Here is a 22,172-nt window from a genome sequence, read left to right as displayed (position 1 = left end):
GGGTTATTTCAGAGTTTGGGGGTGTTTAGACTGAAAAACCACAAGTAGTACACATAGAGCGCAGCCCCCAGATTTTCAACTGCAATTGTCCTTCTGCATTGCTCCTGTTTTGGGGTGTTTGGTGGCTGTGTCTCTATGTGTATCCATACATAGGGGGTATCGTTTCATTCAGGGGGACTTGCAGATTGTTATTGAGCAGGTTTTAGGTAGTTACCATGGATAGTTAGGGAGAAATCTAGCTTTGTATATCTTTTTTCCTTTATTTCAGACCAAGTCTCGGACTTCTACGAAGGACTGCGGCCACAATTCTCCGTGTAGAAAAGCAAGAATGGCGTCTTTGAATAGCTGAAGAAGTGTACTTTACGGTAATATATAGTTTGTGGGGGTTATTTCAGAGTTTGGGGGTGTTTAGACTGAAAAACCACAAGTAGTACACATAGAGCGCAGCCCCCAGATTTTCAACTGCAATTGCCCTTCTGCATTGCTCCTGTTTTGGGGTGTTTGGTGGCTGCGTCTCTATGTGTATCCATACATAGGGGGTATCATTTCATTCAGGGGGACTTGCAGATTGTTATTGAGCAGGTTTTTGGTAGTTACCATGGATAGTTAGGGAGAAATCTAGCTTTGTATATCTGTTTTCCTTTATTTCAGACCAAGTCTCGGACTTCTACGAAGGACTGCGGCCACAATTCTCCGTGTAAAAAAGCAAGAATGGCGTCTTTGAATAGCTGAAGAAGTGCACTTTACGGTAATATATAGTTTGTGGGGGTTATTTCAGAGTTTGGGGGTGTTTAGACTGAAAAACCACTAGTAGTACACATAGAGCGCAGCCCCCAGATTTTCAACTGCAATTGTCCTTCTGCATTGCTCCTGTTTTGGGGTGTTTGGTGGCTGCGTCTCTATGTGTATCCATACATAGGGGGTATCATTTCATTCAGGGGGACTTGCAGATTGTTATTGAGCAGGTTTTTGGTAGTTACCATGGATAGTTAGGGAGAAATCTAGCTTTGTATATCTTTTTTCCTTTATTTCAGACCAAGTCTCGGACTTCTACGAAGGACTGCGGCCACAATTCTCTGTGTAGAAAAGCAAGAATGGCGTCTTTGAATAGCTGAAGAAGTGTACTTTACGGTAATATATGGTTTGTGGGGGTTATTTCAGAGTTTAGGGGTGTTTAGACTGAAAAACCACAAGTAGTAAACATAGAGCGCAGCCCCCAGATTTTCAACTGCAATTGCCCTTCTGCATTGCTCCTGTTTTGGGGTGTTTGGTGGCTGCGTCTCTATGTGTATCCATACATAGGGGGTATCGTTTCATTCAGGGGACTTGCAGATTGTTATTGAGCAGGTTTTAGGTAGTTACCATGGATAGTTAGGGAGAAATCTAGCTTTGTATATCTTTTTTCCTTTATTTCAGACCAAGTCTCGGACTTCTACGAAGGACTGCGGCCACAATTCTCCATGTAGAAAAGCAAGAATGGCGTCTTTGAATAGCTGAAGAAGTGCACTTTACGGCAATATATAGTTTGTGGGGGTTATTTCAGAGTTTGGGGGTGTTTAGACTGAAAAACCACAAGTAGTACACATAGAGCGCAGCCCCCAGATTTTCAACTGCAATTGCCCTTCTGCATTGCTCCTGTTTTGGGGTGTTTGGTGGCTGCGTCTCTATGTGTATCCATACATAGGGGGTATCATTTCATTCAGGGGGACTTGCAGATTGTTATTGAGCAGGTTTTTGGTAGTTACCATGGATAGTTAGGGAGAAATCTAGCTTTGTATATCTGTTTTCCTTTATTTCAGACCAAGTCTCGGACTTCTACGAAGGACTGCGGCCACAATTCTCCGTGTAGAAAAGCAAGAATGGCGTCTTTGAATAGCTGAAGAAGTGCACTTTACGGTAATATATAGTTTGTGGGGGTTATTTCAGAGTTTGGGGGTGTTTAGACTGAAAAACCACAAGTAGTACACATAGAGCGCAGCCCCCAGATTTTCAACTGCAATTGTCCTTCTGCATTGCTCCTGTTTTGGGGTGTTTGGTGGCTGCGTCTCTATGTGTATCCATACATAGGGGGTATCATTTCATTCAGGGGGACTTGCCGATTGTTATTGAGCAGGTTTTTGGTAGTTACCATGGATAGTTAGGGAGAAATCTAGCTTTGTATATCTTTTTTCCTTTATTTCAGACCAAGTCTCGGACTTCTACGAAGGACTGCGGCCACAATTCTCCGTGTAGAAAAGCAAGAATGGCGTCTTTGAATAGCTGAAGAAGTGCACTTTACGGCAATATATAGTTTGTGGGGGTTATTTCAGAGTTTGGGGGTGTTTAGACTGAAAAACCACAAGTAGTACACATAGAGCGCAGCCCCCAGATTTTCAACTGCAATTGCCCTTCTGCATTGCTCCTGTTTTGGGGTGTTTGGTGGCTGCGTCTCTATGTGTATCCATACATAGGGGGTATCATTTCATTCAGGGGGACTTGCAGATTGTTATTGAGCAGGTTTTTGGTAGTTACCATGGATAGTTAGGGAGAAATCTAGCTTTGTATATCTTTTTTCCTTTATTTCAGGCCAAGTCTCGGACTTCTACGAAGGACTGCGGCCACAATTCTCCATGTAGAAAAGCGAGAATGGCATCTTTGAATAGCTGAAGAAGTGCACTTTACGATAATATATGGTTTGTGGGGGTTATTTCAGAGTTTGGGGGTGTTTAGACTGAAAAACCGCAAGTAGTACACATAGAGCGCAGCCCCCAGATTTTCAACTGCAATTGCCCTTCTGCATTGCTCCTGTTTTGGGGTGTTTGGTGGCTGCGTCTCTATGTGTATCCATACATAGGGGGTATCATTTCATTCAGGGGGACTTGCAGATTGTTATTGAGCAGGTTTTTGGTAGTTACCATGGATAGTTAGGGAGAAATCTAGCTTTGTATATCTTTTTTCCTTTATTTCAGGCCAAGTCTCGGACTTCTACGAAGGACTGCGGCCACAATTCTCCGTGTAGAAAAGCGAGAATGGCATCTTTGAATAGCTGAAGAAGTGTACTTTTCGGTAATGTATGGTTTGTGGGGGTTATTTCACATTTTGGGGGTGTTTAGATGGAAAAACTGCAAGTAGTACACATAGAGCGCAGTCCCCAGATTTTCAACTGCAATTGCCCTTATGCATTGCTCCTGTTTTGGGGTGTTTGGTGGCTGCGTCTCTATGTGTATCCATACATATGGGGTATTGTTTTATTCATGAGAAGTTTGTCTTTCAAATTGTCTGTGGTTTCAACATTTATAACCGTGTTGTTTTGTCAGATTTACATTTGATCCTGCGTCTAAGTTTACATTTTAGAAAAAAACTAAAAATGCAACAAAAAAGCTCTAAATTTCATGATGCGCTGGTAAAATGTATTTCAATTTTGAGTAAAAAATACAGCACCCCTACAAACCTGAAGGTCTGTTGTTTCTAAAAATACCAAACTTGAAGGGATAATTTAAATTTACATATAAGTTATGCTGCATCAACTGTTACATGTGCTTATCTACTTTGTTCTGGTGTAAAATTCTAGAAAATGCTGATTTAGTTTGGGGGTTACTCCTGGACAAAAAAAGTGGGTTACTGATACATATTTGGTATCGTTGGACTTGGCAGGATCACGGCTTTTACAAACACAAAAAAAATGCTCGTAAAATCAACTTTTCTGTGGAAAAAAAACTCAAGATATACTCAATTTTTTAATAATTTTTTTTTTTTTTTACATATTTCACCCAAAATACACACTAAATCTCCAGAAAAGTTGCAAAATTACACTTGCATGTCAAAGTCCAATTTATAACGAAAAAAACAATATATAATTTTCCTAGTTTCATGGAGGTTTTCCTACAGAAAAACCTTGTTAAACTGAACAAGTACCAAATGCTTAAAAAACGTCTGGCATTTCGCGTACCAGAAATGTGAAATTCTGCTGGCACTTAAAGGGTTAATATATTGCGGAATTTTCTGTGCAGTTGAACATATATTCAAGCTGGACAACTGGCCTGGCCAGGCCTACAGTCACTTTCATCTGCTTTCTGGTATTTCATAATCTATTTTTTACAGGCAGTAAGTTTTACTTGCAACTCGACTTACGAATGTAGGCAGAAGATCTCATTCTGTCTGTTTTATGTGCTTACATTCTTATTGTACTACTGTCTTTTGTTCCTATCTGATTGGTTGATGTGGATGGCAAGGGGTGTATAATAATTACGGTCTTTCTAGTTTTTTTCCAGCTGAAATTTTGTTCATCTCATTTTCCTCCCTTCCTTAGGCCAGTCTGTTTAACCTTTCTCTAACTGACTTATGGCTGCTAAAAAGGAAAATATGCCATAGAAGTGATTCGCTGGGGCAGCAGAATCTTTTGAGAGGAGGTTATAATTATGATTGTTGATAGGAAGAATTTTATCAGTGGGTTGGGAAAAAGGTGTAAATGCAATAAATTTAAAAAATGAATTTAAATATTTGTATCAAATCTACATTTTTTTGTAATTATATCTTCTGCAATCTAATACATGGGAAATTAGCAAGAATAATTGTGTGAGCAAAATACAAATCACTCAGTGTGAACAAAAATGTTAAGGGTAATACTGCAGTACAGGTATGGGACCTTTTATCCAGAAGGCTCAGGATCTGGGGTTTTCTGGATAGCAGATCTTTCTGTAATTTGGATCTTCATACCTTAAGTCTACTAGAAAATCATGTAAACATCAAATAAACACAATAGTTTGGTTTTGCTTCCAATAAGGATTAATTATATCTTAGTATGGATCAAGTACAAGCTACTGTTTTATCATTACAGAGAAAAAGGGAAATCATTTTTAAAAAATTGGATTATTTGGATAAAATGGAGTCTATGGGAGACCGCCTTTCTGTGATTTTGAATTTTCTGCATAGTGGGTTTTCCGGATAATGGATCCCATACCTGTACTAAATTTCACTCCAAAATGAAGTAACGTTAAGGCTTATACTAAGGCATGGAAATACTCAACAAAGTTGCTCTGTCATCAGCATGAATTTAAGTTAGCTCAGTTAAAAAAAGAAATCCAAGGAACTGTCTTGTTATAAGACTGAGCAGCTGCTAACCAATCAGAACCGAAGGCTTCTTACCCCACATGAAAACATATAGGTAGATTCACATTGGCAATAAGCCCAGATAAATTCCTTCTGTAAAAGCCAATTGACTTGTAAAAATAGAGTTACTTTCCCCAAATCTAACTTTTTAGTTCTAAAAATCATGTGTTTAGCTAATTATACTGATATTTACTAAGTGTAAAAACCATGAAAAACTCTAATACAGGCATGGGATCCGTTATCCGGAAACCTGCTATCCAGAAAGCTCCCACAGACTCCGTTTTATCCAAACAATCCAAATTTTTAAAAACAATTCCCATTTTCTCTGTAATAATAAACCAGTAGCTTGTGCTTGATCACAACTAAGATATAATTAATTCTTATTGGCAGCAAAACCAACCTGTTTGGTTTATTTAATGTTTACATGATTTTCCATTAGACTTAAGGTATGGAGATCCAATTATGCAAAAATTTGTTATACGGAAAATCCCAAGTCCCATACCTATACACATAAAGGCTGGCAAAGTCATGTAGAAGTCAATGGGAGATACTGTATCCCTCTCAAATTGTAAAATCTTTCTTTGAAGAGGTTTTCATTTGTAATGCAATGATTTTGAGGTATTTCTATCTTATTCAGCCTTGTTCTTCGGTTTTATTTCTTCCTGCTTTTTATATTTGGATCTTTTAATGAATAAGTAGACATTAGTTCTTTTTTACAAAATGCCAGTTTAGTTGAAGGGGAACTCCGGCTTTCAAACCAAAATTTGATAAAGAGGCCCACATAACACAGAAGCCCCTAATATACCCATCACAGTTACCTGTTTCTCCAAAAAGTATGAATAAATGCCATTTTCTATGCTGAAATCTAGCTGTTCAACAGTTCTTCTCTTTCTGCATCATTTGAAATCCTGGCAGGGAAGGAGGGACTAAACACTGATGTTACAAATTGTAACAACTTCTCCACAGCTCACAGACAGCAGGAACTACATAACCCACAATGCATTGCACTGTGAAGTTCCATTCCTTATTGAAATCATTTGTGTAGGGAATTGTGGGGTCTGGAGGATGCAGGCTAAGGACAGCTGGCTGTTGATACAAAGTAACAGTAGTCAGCCAACTCAGTAAAGTAGTCAGAGAGATCAGTAGAAGAGCAGGGGGCTAGGTTAAGGGAACTGTTCCAAACCATTAAAAATCATGAAAAGTCTGCATATTTTTTAATTGATGAATATTTCAAAGTTGCTTGAAATTAAGTTAAAAAGCTTAAGTCATATTTGTGTGGAGTTTCCCTTTAAGGTTGCAAAAACCTCTAAAACAAGACAAATTAGAATTTTCATAAATAGGCCTCTAAAAGTTCTTGGGGTTATGCCATGAAAAGAAGTGCAAGGGGCACTTTTAAGACTGTACAGCTATTCTAAAGGATATGAATGTACATAGTTGTATAGCATCATATGCTTATAATATAAGCCTTACCTTGACTGGAACAAGTACCATTTAATCATTCCAACTGCCTTTTGCTCAAAAGGTTTTTACTGCAGCAATGGAAACGGTCCATACATACAACATATCTCTGCATAAAAAGGTATAAAAAGCAGGACACCCCCTCTGTAATACATAAATGAATCTGATTCATGTAAAACCAAATTACAATTTAATGCCATTATTCTTTCAAATGATACAAGCTGTCAATGAATTTTCATACCAGGTAATAAGCATGATGTAGTTTAAGCATGAACTGTGTTGCTCAGGATAAAATAAAGCTGTAAAACTGACTCACATGAAAAAATGATAGCGAACATAAACTGGAAGGAATAGAAAATAGAAAAGAAAAATGTGTTGTGATTTGACATTTTTTTTTGCACGCACTTAGTGAAGTGTCTCCTATTTCACAATTCATTGTAAAACGCTCATGTTTGTGGATGCTATTTGTCTTTTAAAACAGTGAAAACATGAAATGAATATGGTAATTTCTAGCTCTATCACTGGCTGTTTTTCTCAGAGTATAAAAATGATATCAATTTATAATTTTTAGAACCACTCTGAGCAACACTCTATACCAATGTCATATGAGATGTGATTATTTGTGTGTATACCTCTAGCTCAGTAATGCACAGGCAAACTTTCTGTAGAAAAACTCATCAACTTGGTTGATATTCAGTTTCCTCCATGCTTCATAAATTGATATATTTAGAGCTCCATGTTTGTTTGATATTCAGTTTCCTCCATGCTTCATAAATTGATATATTTAGAGCTCCATGTTTGTTTGATATTCAGTTTCCTCCATGCTTCATAAATTGATATATTTAGAGCTCCATGTTTTGTTTTTTTATTTTTGCTCCCTACTCCACAATTTGCACCATGGGTGCAGTGTCGGACTGGGACATAAGGGGCCCACCCAAAAACCTTTGACCAGGGGCCCACCAATTAATCTTAGACAAGGGGCCAACTCTCATCTCCTCACTCAACCTTTATTCTCCTTGTCTCTTTTCTTTACATACTATACTCTATGTTTCCATCTATTTAGCCTCTTTGTTCTCATAGAAATAGGGAATGGCCATGAAATAGGCCAAATGTTTAGCAGCATGAGGGCCCATTGACACCTAGGCCCACCAGGATTTTTCCTGGTATCCAGGTGGGCCAGTCCGACACTGCGTGGGTGCAGACTGCAGTCCTTTGCACTCCACAATGCAACACAAAAACCTGTACTTCCTAAGCGATGTCATATAATGCCTATTGAATAGAGTAAATACATTTTAAGCATTTCTTCTTCCCTCTCCCTCCCTCCCCAACCTTCTTATTTTTTGTATCTTATTCCTTAAAAATAATACTGAAAAAAAAAAAAAAAAAGAAACCTGAACTTCCTCGATTGGAAAACTTGAGGGAACTGCACTGGGTGAGAAACTTGAGGTTGTTGCTGAAACCTTGAAAATTGAAACGGGGGAGGGGTATATTTCCGTTAAGCAGGATTTAAAGGGGTAGTTCACCTTTAAGTTACCTGTAGTATGTTACAGAATGGCTAATTCTAAGCAACTTTTTAATTGACCGTCATTTTTTCTTTTTTTTTTCTTTTTTATATTTTCTGGATTATTTGCCTTTCCTGATAGTTTACAGCTTTCAAATGGGGGTCACTGACCCCATCTAAAAAAACAAATTCTCTATAAGTCTACACATGTATTGTTATTGCTTTTTATCACTCGTCTTTCTATTCAGGCCTCTACTATTCATATTCCAGGGAGGAGCAGTAATGGTAGCAATGAAGACATATTTCCCCCTCCCATGCAACTGCATCAATTGGTGAGTCTAAGTTCTTTGCCGTCCAAAGACTTTGTCTTCCAACAGTATTTCTGACTGTGCACAAATGACAGCTGCACTGGGGCTTGTTAATGTACATGTTAAGTGCCTTGTAAAATCCATTCTTTCAATACATTCACGTAGTAAATAGTAGGAAAGAAATACAAGTTGTAGCATATTCTTTACTGTAAGTAGTCATATATTGCTAAAAATACAATTTGGTGGTCCCCAGAGCCATATACCTAAAATAAAATGAATCACAGAGATGACTGCCAAGTGGATGAAAGTAAGTTTGGCAATCCTACATTTTCTTTCTACAGATACAAGTAAATTGATCTGGGCACACAGGCAATATGATTGCATTGCAACAGCTTTAAAATAGTGGGGATGATTCACAATGACTGTCCTCATGAAGGAGCATTTGACGACAGAGGTTTGCTGCAAGCGCCGGATAAAAAATCTGGTGCTCCTTGCAGAGAGTGCATCAGGAAGCACAGCCAAGCCCTGTCCATTACTCCTTCTTTAGACCAAGAGGCAGTGGCATAACTAGAGTGCGCTGGGCCCCCTGCATATAAAATCTTTAGAGGGGCCCTGGCGCACTCTGAAACCCATCCTCTCGCCCACTTCCTGTCCCACCTCTGCACCGCCCACTCCTGTCCGACTTGCGCCCCCCTTCCTCTCCACAGGTGGTTGGGGAGGAGGTTTTTTTTATTAGCTATAGATGAAGCAGACCCCACAGTCCAGGCCCCTGTGTTCCCCGGGCCCCCCTGCAACTGCGAGGTGTGCTTCCTCTATAGATATTCTGTAAAAATATTTGGTTTCCGCACCTTCTAAGCATCTGCAACCACTAGTTCAGAGTCCAAAATAGCAAAATAGATGTGCTGACAACTTTATAAATGAAAAAAAAAAACAACAAAGCACCACAGAAGAAAGGAACTGCTAAAGAGAGTTATTATGTGGCACAATATATAACAAATTGAGTGTAAAATGAATGGTGGTGTGTTGGAATAAAGTGAGAACAAGAAAATCACATCTTGGTGTAATTAAATATTGGTTACTTCAATTAATAATTTAAGTCATATTGCGAAAGACAGAAATGAGTGTCATTATTGAGTATTGTGAAAACCAAAAAGTGTTAATTCATAGTTAAAGTGCTAATAGTGTGTAAAGTGCCAATTGTCTGGTACGCAGTTCACATTCCACTAAGAAATAAATAACCCAATTAAAACATAACATTTAATGGCTCGTTTAAAAATAGAAAAAAATTAGGGAAAAATTCACAAGTTAAAAACACTTAAAATTTATAGATTTATGCTGATCTGGTATATAGATTATTGGGATTACAGCATCTATAATAGATTGATATACTGGTGCCACCCAGATCTTACATCAACCTAAACGCCCTATTACGCTGTCCCCTTAGCCTTGATGGACTGTGTGGGGGACATTCTTTCTCAGAGCCTCCAGTGCCTCAATGACAGAAGGCTGCCCCCCAAATACTTTGATCTTAACTGGCTGGCTCTTCAGGGAAAGCATTTTGTACGGGCAATGTGAGCTACTTAAACATCGCTGAAAGGCAGTGCCCATGGGGCTGTTCCACTGACGAGACCCTGGAACATTTTCTAGTGGATTGCCCTGTAACAAAAACTGTGCGGTGTCAGTTGGCAGAGGTTCTGAAGGGGCCCCACATTAGGCAACTTTCTTATGCTAACGCGGCCTATGGCATTTTGTCTACCAAGCACCCACCCAACGATGTACCTGATAATATCAGTGATGAGGTACCATCTGTGGCAATGCCGCTGTAGGAAATCCTTTGGCCAAGAGGAGATTATTGACCAGATAGTAAAGTCAGTGATGTCTGATTTGGGTTTCCTGAACGAGTGTGAGCTCAAACGCTGCACCTCAAATGCCTCAAAATGGAGGAATATAAATATTTAAATGCCCTAGTCCTTCTCTTTGCCTTTAAGGAAGATTGTACCAACTATACTGGGGAAATTGCAATAGTAACATTTAAATAATGTAGGTTGGTACCAGCACCTCAGTATTACTGCAAGCAAGTTCCTTGTCTTTGCTATTTTGGTATGTGTGGAGAATGGAGAGCATGTATGGAAATGCTTTATCCCATGTACTGTCAATAAAAAGTGGCTCATATTTGCTAATATGTTGAATATTGTTATGTATTGTTTTGTTTGATTTGAAAGATTTTATAATTTGTTAAGTTTTTACTTATAAAAAATTCCTATCATGCGCCTCTAAATAATGTGCAAGGTAAGGGGCAGGTAAGGGGCAGGTAAGGGGCTGGTGGGTGGATGCCTACATGGCTCCCCTGTCCCTCTTGGATCAAGCGCTACCTAATGCAGGTGTCTGTGCTCAGACAACAAATGAACAAATGTGTCCCTTTTCTCCATTTTGCACACTGAATGGTACATTATAAATGACACCCTATTTTATTAACTTTCATAATCAGTGTCGGACTGGGACGGCGTGTCCGAATTCGAATTTACTATTCGACCCTTGATAAATCTGCCCCTTAAAGTCAGGGTATGCATAATTGATGATTGACTGTATATAGGTACTTGCCACAAATGGCCTGAAATTTAGTTTACCCATTTAATTGACAGCTAGAAGATTCGCTGTAATGGTTGTTTTTCATCATAAAAAGCAGAATCATAGGAAATAAGGTCTGGTCCTACATCACGTCCAGTCTGCTGAATCCTTTCTGAAACATCAGGTATCTCTACTTTTCATACTAACTACCCGTCTCTCTCTCTGAATGGCATTCCACTTTTTACACATCCACCTGCCACCTCTTTGAGAAGTCCCCTTCTCCTCCATTCTATCAAGTGGACTTGTCCTGCAGTACAAAGACCCATGCCTAGGATACTGAGTTTGGGGGGTAGAAACATTTGATCCCATTTTTTTGGGGATTTTGTCCTCACTCTTACATTTTGTAAAGCTGAGGCCTATTGTATCTAAAATTAGTTGGGTGTTTTTGTTTGTTTTAGAAAAGTGTATGTAGATTTTTCATGCACATAGGCTTTTGTTCACTTTGCTAGAACTTTCACAGGTCACAAGGTGTTAGCACAAGCAGCTCATTAATTGATTCCAATTTTCCAGTTCCTAGTTTAAATGTGAAAGCATTATACCTAATATCAATTCTTTGGTCCTGAATATACACAAACATGTTTAAGCACTTAAGCTTAATAGTTTGCGCATTTATTACCACTTGGCACTGTGACCATGAGAGAAATAAGAATTTCTTTTTGGAAACCTTTTTGGAAGGTTGTTAACGGGTTTTGTTTTGGCTACACAGAGCAGACTGCTTTACAGCATCTGATATTTTCCTAATGAGTCATGTGCAGACTGGAAACATATACTGACCTATGTAATGTTTTTTTAAATGTAAATATTTTTTAAATTAACTTTAAAAAGAGAACTGTATGTTCAGTGGCCCTGTAACAGTTATGGTACAAGCATTATCCTACAGGGCTGATTGTTAAGTCTGATACTGGCTTCTGTGCATCAGTATTATGGTTATCTGAATTATTTACTATTCAGACCTGGAAAAAAACTTTTTACATCAAATCCATAGAAACATTAAATAACTTTCTGTAGTTACCTGTTATAGGCATATTACTCCGGGTGCATGGGAAGGAAAAATACTTATGTCTGTGTTTATTACACTGTGTAAAATGATTAACACCAGAATAAAAAGGTGTAAAAAGTGGTGAATATTTATCAAGGCATGTATTTTAATGCCGCCCCATCACCAAATTTATACCTGACACTACTTCCAACTTTGTGTAATCCGAACAAGTAAGTTCTGGTGGAATTCACTCATAAAAAACCACTAGGCATAAAAAACATATTTTCACATAGCATTTTCAAGTAGCTGCTTTCTTCTACTTTGGATTTTCACATAGAGGTACATGATCACAGAAAATCAATAAATGTATTCATTAGCCAGAAACATGTTATCCAGAAAGGTCCAACTTATGGAAGGGCAACTCCCAAAGACTCTGTAATAAAGGGACAGTACCTTGTATTTGATCGAAACAAAAGGTATAATTAATCCTTATTGGCAGCAAAACAATCCTTTTGGATTTAATATTGAAATGATTTTTTAGTAGACTTAAGGAATGGAGAGTTAAGAAACAATCCCTTTCCAGAAACAATGAGTTTCATCCTGGTGGAATATGGTTTATCTGGAGTAAACTCAAGGGAAGGGGAGGCACTTACTTGGATTTGTAGCCAATGAAGGGCTAGAGCAATTGCTTTAGTCAGGGTTTGAGGAGCCCAATGGGGTAATCAGTTGTTATTTCACTATTATATTTCAAGGAGTACCCCTAAGATCAAAGGCACTTCATAAGAGTCTTCGGTCTAACTGGTTGTGTATAGACAGGCCAAAGTCCATATACCTGGGCCGTCAACATTCGTCTGAATGGAAGAGAGTAAACCCATTAATGCTGAAGTGATGGAGGACCGAGTCCAACACAAGGCAAGACGTTAGGGAAGGGAGAAGGCAGACTCCAAAACACATGTACGAGTTCAGAGCAGAAGGCACACTCCAATATACAGACAGGAATCAGAACCACAAAATCAACAGTAGTAACTTAATAACAGGCAGGGACTCGGGAACACAGAAAACACAAAAACTTCAGGAATCCGCAGGCAAGGTTAATCACAGCTAGAAAGCTTAATGACCAAGAAACTGGTAGTAGCACAAGGTAAGCTTTTATAGGCCTTTAATGAAAAAATCATAAGCAGGTAGTCTAAGCGAGAAGATGGTGAAAGCCATACTGCCGTATTAAAAAGCTTTTTCACAAGGGCAACTGTAAAAAGCCTCCAGGTGCTCCATGGGAAGGTGCAAAGATCAGTGATTGCACAGGATTCGAGTCCGGACACTTACTAGTCTTTGCAAATATTATTTGTATTGACTTTTGAAATTGAATAAAATGTACTGTCATCCAAACTTTTATTTGTGAATGGTTAATTTGCCATTACACATCTCCTCCATCTGTTCCGTCAGGGCTCAGACTGAGTTTTATGTGTCCAAAGTAGCCTGTGTTCTCCCTGGAATAACCAAGGATATTTTTTGGCACTAGCTTTTACCGTAAGGATCACAGCACAATGCATGATCAGTCAGAATTATACTGACACTCTGGGGCTTACAAATATTTAACAGAAAAAAATGGGCACCAATTCAGGCATCTGCCTTCATCGGTATAACTGCTACAATTTAATCAAGGCTGCTGTGTGTGTGTGTGCTCAGTTTGCACATAAAAAGAGCATTACTGTCAACTTTAGTCAACTTTCTCTAGGTAGTTCACAAAGCTACAGTCAGCTTTAAACGAAGATGCGAAAAATTAAAACTGATCCAAGTAGAGTACAGGTAAGAACGCTCGTCAGTACAAGCCCTAACAAAACTCCGCTTTGCATACTGCTTTTTTTAGTCTTGGGGTGTTTGTTCCAAACATTCGGAACAATGGAAAGATAGCCATATCATGTATGGCATTTCATTTGTTGTACATATGTTAGGGTTAATTCATTTTTTGGGTATAGATCTCCTTTAGATGCAAACTTGAGCTGCAGGTACTGTAAACATCGAAGAAGCCTAGTAACACCAATAAATCATTTTTTTTTCACATGCTGACTTGGACACTTTAACCTGGTTAATATTTCCTTAAGAATGTGTTGAGGATGTCTCAGTCACAGGCATAAATAGGCAAATGTATTCAGAGACTTACCCCAATATGCTATAAAAGGCACCAATTTTGCCCAGATGTAGTAACCAATGACAACAAAGACTAAATGCTGCCTGCTGATTTGTTGCCATGACTTACTGCACCTAACAAAGCTTAGTGTATTTTATTACATAACCCCACATATACAGTATGATGTGACAGGACTGCAGGACAGTATATTCACACTGTCCTCCAAGATGCACATATATGCACTAAAAAAACAGAGCAAGTAGTGAATTGTACTTCACATGCATGAAGTTACGCAGGTAAATGAATACATTACAAAATGATAATCCAGAAATCTTGGGATGTGGGTTCTCCCGGACAAAGGATTTTAACCTAATTTGGATCAACATACCATAGATCTACTAAAAAACTTTTAAATACATATTAAATAAACCCAATACAATTAATAGCTTTGTTATGAGCAAGTTCAAATGACTGCTTTGATGTGTGGAATTAAAATACTATTTATGTTATACAACAATTAAAATGTATGATATTCTTAATCAGTTACTGTCCACTCTACTAATTCATACACCATAAAAACAATAAATAGTGAAATTAGCTCATATTAAAATTGACTTTAATATGATGCAGAGAGTGATATTTGGAAAGATTTTGCCATCTTATTTTGAATTAGTTATCTTCTTGTTCAACTGCTCTCTAGTTTGAAACTTCAGCAGCTACCTGGTTACTAGGGATAAGTTTAACATAGCAATTGGGTACTGGATTGAAAGAGAGATAGGAAAATGAATAGAGACAGGCTCAGATGTGTGGCAAGGCCATCTGTATAGAGATAATTAAAATACAATTAAAATACAACTGTAGCCTCAAGAAGCAATACGTTTTTGGCTAAAGATGTCAGTGTAAGCTAGAAAGAGTTAGAAGTGAAACGAACATTCTCTGCACTCAGGATATGGTTTTATGTTTAGCTACAATATGGGTTAAAAAATGAAAAGGCTTTTCCCTTAAGTATCTAAGGAGTATTTCAGGTTCAATTATTTGCCACTGACTTGGAAAGGATCAACTTACTACTACTACTTACTATACTTTTACTAATTATACTATTACTACTATACTTACTACTTACTTACTATAAAAGTAGAGAGAAGTCTGCATAATGCAGGTTGTGGGGACAGAGCTGCTTAGAACCCCCCTGGACAAATACTCCAGACCTTTGATTTTTGCTTGAAATCTCACGGTGCAGACGGTATTGTGTACTTACAGCAGTGTATAATAAATTGCAGGAGGTGCGGTGGTAAAACATACATAGTTGCTGCAAAGAGATGCACAACAGGAGACAGGCACTTGTGGGTTTTCAGGTATATGATATATGTATACAATATGTGTGTCTGTGTAATGTTAATGGCAGACAGGGCAAATTGTGGTTTTTGAATTATTTAGCTTTTTTTTTATTTTTAAAGCTCTCTAGTGTGCAATTTCAGCAATCTGGTTGCTAGGGTCCAAATTACCCTAGCAATCGTGCATTGATTTGAATAAGAGACTGGAATATGAATAGGAGAGGCCTGAATAGAAAGATAAGTAATAAAAAGTATCAATAACAATAAATGTGTAGCCTTACAGAGCATTTGTTTTTTAGATGAAAGCTGAAAAGAGTCAGAAGAAAAAGGCAAATAATATAAAAAATAAATAATGAAGACCAATTGAATAGTTGTTTATGATTAGCCGTTCTAAAACATACTTAACGTTATCGTAAAGGTGAACCACTCCTTTAATAGGGCAGAAAGATAAAATGTGCCTGTCATTTAACAGGACCTGGCAGAAAGGGGAGATTCCTTTTCAATTTGAATGGTGGATGATTTCAAGCATTTTGTCACCCTCCCAATAAAGCTACAAGGGCTTAGAAAACACCCTTTTTGCCAATACCTGTAGAATCTTGACCCACACAGCTGTCCAGGGAGAATCCTAGAGTATCCTGGGATTCTATGGTTATTTCCATGTGGAGCCAGCTAGGCAGTTCTGCAGCCTGTTGAATAAAAACTACAATACCCGTTGAAAGGATTAAAGGAGAAACAAACCCCTTATTAAAAAAAAAACCCTACCCCCCTACACCACATAGACCCTCTCTCCTCACCCCCAGCCTAACTGCTACCCTGGGCAAATGTCCCTAACTTTTTACTTCAGAGATTGGCAGCCATCTTCCTGGTCTTTATGTCCTCCGCAATTTCCGTCCATTTCGGCGCATGCAGTTGTCACAAACATCAAACTGCACATGCGCCGATCCGCCGGTCTCATTCTCAGATTGCTGAAGAGCCAGAAGATGGCTGCCGTGAACTCCAATCCCTGAATCTGCACCGAGGGGTAAGTAAAAAGTTAGGGGCTTTTGCCCAGGGTAGCAGCGAGGCTGGGGGGGGGGTATGTGGGGTAGGATTTTTATAAGTTTGTTTCTCCATTAATATAAGTTAAGGGTGAGAACATTTTTATGACCTGCTTTGCACAGTGACTTCCTTTTTGCTTTTCCTGAAACGGTTTTCCAAAGTTTCTGTGCCTATCTAATAAAATCATACTTTCAGTAGACCAGATTTAGAAAATGTTAATTTCAATGATTTTACCCAGAACATTTCATTTAAACCCTGTTCTTTAAATGTTGCGGTTATAACGGTTCTAAAAATGTGTAATAAATGGTGCTGGATTGTAGGGAAAGAGAGAACTTGTGCATGTCAGCCATGTTGTGTAAATCAGTCATCCGATTTCGGTCAATTTCTACACAGCCAGGTCTCACATAAATCTCTTTAAAGAGAAGGGTGTAGCTAAAGTAAGTGAGTTTATGACATAAATTCAAATAGAAAATGTGGTGGTTGTTCATTTTTTCTCTCAGCAAATGATTACTGACACAGCATCAGCTCTCAAAAGGAAATAAACCAGGAAGTGAAAGCGACAGAGAATCCACATGCAGCAGGCATTGAAGTGGTTAAAAGTGCAGTCAATGCACAGTGTTGGTGGGGGTAGGGACTGGTTAAAGTTTTGCTGACTGGAAGCACTGGGTGCTGTAAAGTGTTCCTTTCACTATGGCAACGCTAGCTGTGCTAATATGAAGAGTGCTCCTATGGGTGCTTCAGACTGTACAGTAAACAATCCAAGCTGCTGCTGCCACAGGCGCATGATAAACAAGGAAGGGAACATGTTTCTGCCCAATAGAATCACACTTTTTTTTTTCTTTTGCCAGCCAGGACCAATAAGCATTTGCTTGACATCCCCAGCAGTATAATAAGGAAATTACAGCTGAGCCCTCCTCGCACTGCAACATTACTATTGCTCTCTGTCAGTTTACAGTAAAAGAGCTGGGATGTGACGCTTCCCCCTGCAGTGCATTGTGGGATTTAACACAAGCACAGACTAGTCTTTCCAGTTCATATCGAGCTGGTGAATAGGGACAGTAGACATATTGCTGGCAACTGCATTGTAAGTAACTGACATGCCCGTTTCTTTTCTCTTAATACAAAGCTGCTCTCCATTAAAGGCCACTCAGATATGACTGAATGGTTTTATCCAGCATTTCTGGGTGGCTGACAGTAGGCTTTAGAGGGACAGCTGCTTCCCTTTTCTGCCCAGCAATAGATTTATTTATGGGGAAATCAGCATTGTTGTATAAATACCCTGCTGCACATTAAGAGTCCACTTGCTCTCCCAGTGCATGAATGTGACAGTTTTGCTATGTTAATCCAATATATAATCATGCCAAGGCAGCAGTATATGATTATATATTGCAGCTTTGTACACCGGCATTTAAATTTAGAATGACAATATCATTCAAACGGTTACTTTTATTGGTTGATCTTCTGTTGATTTGAAATGCTGCAAATCAAAAAAATTAACGTTGATTCTGGGGATTTTTGTTATTTTTTGAATAGCTGCCGCAAAACCAGGAAAAACCCCGGTGGGGCAGGTGCTCGTGGGCCCGGCTGACCCAGAACCTCTCCCCGATAGAAGTTCATGATTTGGGCAGGCCCCCTGAGTTGACACTCGGTGGGCCCCAGACACCCCAGTCCGGGCCTGCGTGTATTGTGCACTGCAATCTATAAAATGATACTTGTTTGCTAATGAATTGTACAGGGGTTTATTTGGTGCAACCATTTCACATGGGCAGTGCTCAGTAAAGACCAACAGGGTTGTTCACCTTTGAGATAACTTTTAGTATGACATAGAGAGTGATATTCTGAGACAATTTGTTTTCCTTTTTTATTATTGAAGGTCATTGAGTTATTTAGCTTTTTATTCAGCAGCTCTTCAATTTGCATGTTAACCAATCTGGAAACTAGGGTCCAAATAACCCTAGCAACCATGCATTGATTTGAATAAGAGACTGGAATAGGAATAGGAGAGGGCCTGAATAATAGGATCAGTAATAAAAAAGTAACAATAACAATACATTTGTAGCCTTACAGAGCATTTGTTTTTTTTTTAGAAGGGAGTCAGCGATGCCCATTTGAAAGCTGCAAAAAGTCAGATGAAAAGGGCAAATAACTATAAAAAAAAAATATGAAAACCAGTTGAAAAGTTGCTAAGAATTCTATAACATATTAAACGTTACCTTAAAGGTGAACCACCCATTTAAAGGAACAGGAGATGGGTTTCTGGAGCAAGCTAGCAAATGTGAGCAGCTGTAACGTAGCAACATGTATTTAAAGGGAGTAGGCTTTGTACTTGAGCCCCCCTCCTTTTATTCCTGAGATGCAGTTGATAAACCTGTTATTAACTCAAACGTCTGGGCACCTGATGTCTGGGTTGTTGGATAACGTGGGTCTGTATTACCATGTTTATAAATATTATGTTGATGTTACTGGCATTTATTCCTGTAAAAACATTTTTGGAATGTATGTATAGCATGTAGTATAATTGAGTTCAAACTGCAACTTACACCAGCTTAAAAATGTATACATGCCTACAAATATTTTTATTTTGTGCCGTTTATTTCAAGTGCAACATAGTAGTAGACTACAGATAACCAATTTGATAGCAGTGAAGTGGAATTAAAGGTACAGTATCTATTATCGTTCTGTAAATTGGATCTCTTTATCTTAAGGGGCATAAACTGTGAAAAACTAAATTTGCCGGAAAAAAAAAACAGTGTAAAAAGCTGTGTAAAATAAATGGCAAATTTAACAAGGGGTAATTTTACTCCATGCAAACGCCAAATTTGCTGCCTTTGTTTTACATTGTTTCCGGCGGTGTGACTGTCTGGTGTATTATCCAGCTGTTGTTTACACAGCAAAATAAATATGCCCCTAAAGCTGGCCATAGATGTTCAGATTTTTAAAAGATCTGATCCTCATCGTGAGACCACGATTTTTTCGGAACGATCGTGCGATCGTACGAATTGACCATAAACTAAAAAGACCAATTTGCCAGGAAAACAAAGGGGAGCTGCCTGCTTGTTCCTGCAAACATAGATAGATTGCACTGGGGCCGACAAAGATTTTTTAACCTGGCCGATCAATTTCCTGACAGATGTCGGCCGAAAAATTGTAAGATGGTCGATCGTTCAAATCCCACTAACCGCACGATAATTTCGAAGGATTGGTCGGACTTCGCTAAAATCGGTCGTTCGGCAAGAAGAATCGTTGCGTCTATGGGGAGCTTTAGTCTGCTAAAAATCTTTTCAGCAATAAATGAACCTAATATGAATTCATGCAGCTTAGGATCAAGTACAAGGTACTGTTTTACTGTATTACCATAGAGAAAAAGGAAAACATTTTTTAAAGTTAGAACTTGTTGTTTAAAATAGTCTATTGGAGATGGTCTTCCTATAATTTGGAGCCTCCTGAATAACGGGTTGCAGAATAAAGGATACCTGTTGGTACAATATGGTGTCCACTGACCAGAAACTCGTTATCCAGAAAGCTCCAAATTATGGGAAAGATATTTCTCAGACTCCATTTTAATCAGTTAATTCCAAATCTTATAAATGATTTCCCTTTTTTCTGTAAAAATAAAACAGTACTACTAGTAATATAATTCATTCTTATTGAAGACCGAACACTCCTATTGGGTTTCATTAATGTTTAAATGATATTTTAGTAGACTTACAATATGGAGACCCAAATCATGGAAAGACCCCTTATCCGGAAAATCCCAGATCCCAAGCATTCTGGACAACAGGTCCCATACCTGTACTCATATATAACTGTGACACTAATAATAGGTCTTTCTGTGCCAAACCAGAAGTACAGATACCTTGTGGCCAGTGTCGGATACTGAAGTCATGCTGTATTAGCTGTAGCCTAATACTATTTTTTCAGCAATCCTGGTTTTTTTGGATGTTGGAAAAGGAAACTAGAAACCTTAAGAGGAATAAACAAATGCTAATAGCAGCATATTCATATTTGTACATGGAGTAAAGTGCGTGTTCGTCTTTAAATTAACTTTTAGTGTGATGTAGAGAGTGATATTCTCAGCCAATTCTTGATTAATTTTACTATTCATGGTTTTTAAGTTGTTTAAATTTTTATTCCTCAGCTCTCCAGTTTGCAATTTCAGAAGTTTGGTTGCTAGGGTCCAAACTACCCTAGCCCAGGTGGAGCAACTGGGTGCAGCACCCTGTTGAACTTTACCCCTCCTCTTGAATGCTGAGGCACAGCTCCCTGTACTCCTAAAATGGAATTCAAAGAGTCGCACCTCAACTGGAATGCAGCACTTTGCAGTAGTAATTAGTACATGGCTGTCCACTCAATGCTCCCTAACGTCTGTGTGCTAGAGAATGTTCCATGTTCCATGGATGGACCCTAAGGGGGAGCGATTATGTGCCCCTTAGGACTAAAGCACTTGCAGTCATGAGTCCGATCTTTTTGTAATGGGATCCATTATCTGGAATCCCATTATCCAGAAAGCTCCAAATTACTGAAAGGCCGTCTCCCATAGACTCCATTATAATCAAATAATCCAAATTTTTAAAAATGATTTCCCTTTTCTCTGTAATAATAAAACAGTACCTTGTATTTGATCCAAACCTAGATATAATTAATCCTTACTGGAAGCAAAACCAGCCTATTGGGTTTATTTAATGTTTACATGACTTTATAGTTGACTTAAGGTATAAGGATCCAAATTGTGGAAAGATCTGTTATCCGGAAACCCCCAGTTCCCGAGAATTCTGGGTAACAGGTCTCATACACATACAATGCTTTTCATTTCTGTCATGGTTATCAAATTTCTATTAATGCCAAACTCAGCATTGGTTGAAATATTTTTCGGTCAAAGAATATGTAGGAGGAATATCAAATTACAACCTCTCACACGTGTCAGGGACATTATATTTAATACCTTAGTTAAGCCGGGTTTGTAAATATTATGCATGGTAGACATGTAATAGTTGTAGTAATATAGTAATATAGTAATAGTTATCTATTACTTTAAGTGAAAACACATATTTAAAAAAAACATGTTTTCAATACAGTTCTAACATTTAGAAAAATATTGCAGCTGGATTTTAGTACATGGGGTGATAAAGAAAAACTACACCTCCAAACAATATAGTGCATAAAACAGCTCATATGTAAAACCCTGGTGTAGACGCACTGAATTCTTTTCAATGGGGCTGTACTCACATAGACGCATGTAAGCGCCAAGCGCAGGTAAAATGCAACATGCTGCGTCCCAACCTGCGTTCGGCGCTTACATGCGTCTGTGTGAGTACAGAATTCAGTGCGTCTACTCCTGCGCTTCCCTGCGGCTGAACGAATGAAACCAGAACGCAGGGAAGTGCAACAAAAAACACTCGTCTGTAAGAGCCCTTAGAGTTGTAGTATTTCTGGTCAGGTGATCTCTGAGGCAGCACCCAGACCATCATGAAATGGTGGCTCAAGGCAAGAGATGTAAAAGGGCAAGATTTACTTAAATATATATATACCAGTTTGGTAAGATTCTTTAATATTCCAGTTCATTTGATATAAACTATATGTTGCTCAACTTATGAGGTTATAGTTTACCTTTAAACTAGAAATATACTACCAGTCCATACCTTATCTGGGCCTGATTTGGCCACCATGTGCAGAGCCAAAGCAGATTGATCCTATCATTGGCCCTATTCTC

At 38.5% G+C, this 22,172-nt stretch overlaps 1 protein-coding gene and 1 long non-coding RNA gene across 4 annotated transcripts in view; one reads left to right on the top strand and one right to left on the bottom strand.

The window, feature by feature from the left end:
- The window catches only part of LOC121401433, a 216,479-nt gene that overhangs the window by 174,920 nt on the left and 19,387 nt on the right, over positions 1-22,172 (bottom strand). The window lies entirely within an intron of this gene.
- Positions 17,414-22,172, top strand: part of macroh2a1.L (macroH2A.1 histoneL homeolog) — a 30,062-nt gene continuing 25,303 nt past the window's right edge. The window contains exon 1 of one of the 3 annotated variants that reach the window (XM_018250517.2): positions 17,414-17,546. The gene's annotated coding sequence lies outside the window, so the exon portion shown is untranslated. The remainder of the gene's footprint in view (positions 17,547-22,172) is intronic. The other 2 variants (XM_018250516.2, NM_001097143.1) reach the window with 2 other exon arrangements.

Source organism: Xenopus laevis, chromosome 3L (genome assembly GCF_017654675.1).
Source record: "Xenopus laevis strain J_2021 chromosome 3L, Xenopus_laevis_v10.1, whole genome shotgun sequence".
Classification (NCBI taxonomy): domain Eukaryota; kingdom Metazoa; phylum Chordata; class Amphibia; order Anura; family Pipidae; genus Xenopus; species Xenopus laevis.
Note: the sequence above shows the minus strand (reverse complement) of the source record. Positions and strands in the feature narration are given on the sequence as shown.